We start from the raw sequence: 2,500 nt of genomic DNA, 5'->3' as shown, positions 1-2,500 counted from the left end.
CAAGCGCTGCCTCAGCCTCCCAAGGACAGCCAGGGGTCAGCCAAGCGCTGCCTCAGCCTCCCAAGGACAGCCAGGGGTCAGCCAAGTGCTGCCTCAGCCTCCCAAGGACAGCCAGGGGTCAGCCAAGCGCTGCCTCAGCCTCCCAAGGACAGCCAGGGGTCAGCCAAGCGCTGCCTCAGCCTCCCAAGGACAGCCAGGGGTCAGCCAAGCGCTGCCTCAGCCTCCCAAGGACAGCCAGGGAGGGGATGGAAGAGGAAAGCAGAACCTCACACGGAAAAAACACACAACTCAAAAAAAAAAAACATCGAAAAAATCGCAGAAAAAGACTCAGCTAATGAGGGTCATCCGTTTTTAATGACGTTGGGACAACATGGATAGGAGGTCATAAAAATTGCGTTTATTATATGATCTGGCAGAGGGGATTCGTATCGCTTTTGGGGGAAAAATACATCCATTACTTCACGACCCAGCGTTATGTTGATATGTATGTGTTGTATAGGAAGCCGGCCAGAAATGTCACCAGGCATTAGTGAGGAGATTATATTTATGTTCCCCTTAATCCTGAGAGAGAATTCTGAGGGAAAGTCAAGCGGTGAATCCTGTTATGAATTATGTTTTTATGCAATGTTTTGCAACAATGTTTCCATATTGTTCCGAACCCCCGGTAACGGAACATATGGAAGATGTATTATACTTGGCCTCAGTGAACCCGAAGGAGTAAATACAGTACTGGGGAATGAAGGGAGGGAGGGGGGGGAGGGAGGGAGGGAGGGAGGGAGGGAGGGAGGGAGGGAGGGAGGGGGGGAGGGAAGGAGGGAGGGAGGGAGGGAGGCGTGAGAAAGAGCGTTTGAAAAGGAGTGAGATGATGTATGGAGAGGGAGAGACGTGTTTGCTTCTAAGTGGGATCCTTGGGACCCTAAATCCTAACCCTAATCCTAACTCTAATCCTAACCCTTAACCCTAATCCTATCCTTAACACTCACCTTACCCGAACCCGAGTCAACCTGAGCCAACTTGGACTGAGCCGACCTCGTATTAAAGAACAACAAAGAGTGCCTGAGTGGGACGTGAACCGCGGCGGTGTGTCCAGTTTTAATAAAGGACCACATCCTGTGCCTTACGGACCACATCTGGGGAGGCTGGTGGAGGTAGAAATCGGAGGATGGGCTCATTGGAATGCATGGAATGAGGGATGGTATCAAACACACATGTTCGGGCTCATTGTAATGCATGGAATGGAATGAGCAATGGTATCAAAACACACTCCATGCATTACAACGAGCCCGTCCTCTGATTTCTACCTCCACCAGCCTCCCCTGTACCACACATATACCTACTATATACAATATCACAGTCTCATGTTTACCTCAGGCCTGTCTCATATTTTCCTTTCCAAAGTCCTATTAGCGTTTGTGGTGGTCATTACTGTTGTAATGTGAAACACACACGCTGGACAGATCTTAGGCTAGCCCTCCTTCTGTTTCCATGGAATGTATGGCTTGGTTCTGGGAACAAACACATGGATCATACACTTGCCAGTAAAGCTTACTCAACACACACACACACACACACACACACAGATACTGGCATGTACACACACACAGACACTGGCATGTACACACACACACACACACACACACACACAGAGATACTGGCATGTACACACACACACATACACACACACACACACACATTGGCCTGTACACACACACACACACACACGGACATTATCATTGTTGTGTGTGACAGAGCGTGAGTGGGAAGCATAGCTGTGAGCTCACCCACCATGTTTTTCTCCTCTATACTGATATGTTTGGCACCTGTTACGCAGAACACACACACACACACACACACACACACACACACACACACACACACACACACACACACACACTCACATTCTCTCTCTCACACACACACACACACACACACACACACACACACACACATACACCCACACACACATACACACACACACTCACATTCTCTCTCTCACACACACACACACACACACACCCACACACACACACACAGACGCACACACACACACATGCTACTTCTCCAACATGTGCTATTAATAAATTGAATAAAACTCTGAATGTTCTCCATTCCTTTCTCTAATCTCCCTGTTTTTCCAGAGTTGTCCTCCCCTTCGCTCTGGCCACAACCCCTCAATGCTGATGCATGGGAGCAACCCCCCCCCCCCCTCCCCCCTCCCAACCCCCACCCCCCCCGAATTACGACACTCTCAGAACCCCTGGAACCCCCAATGGAATGTTGGTTGGGGGGGGGTGGTGACCACCAGGTGACACCTTTGGAATGTGAAGGGGGACAGGTGGGGGAGGAGATGAGTAACCCCCCGCCCCCACCCACCCCCCCAACCCCCTCGAGCGTCATCTACAGTATGTCCCCATGGCGGCTCGGACGGTTTCCTATAAGTGAGTGTGCTGGCAGGAAACTGACAACAACCGGCTCAGGATCCCAGGCCATATTTTGCTTG

The sequence above is a fragment of the Argentina silus genome (genome assembly GCF_951799395.1).
Source record: "Argentina silus genome assembly, chromosome: 3".
NCBI lineage: Eukaryota > Metazoa > Chordata > Actinopteri > Argentiniformes > Argentinidae > Argentina > Argentina silus.
The sequence above is the reverse complement of the archived record's forward strand: the minus strand, read 5'-3'. Positions refer to the sequence as shown.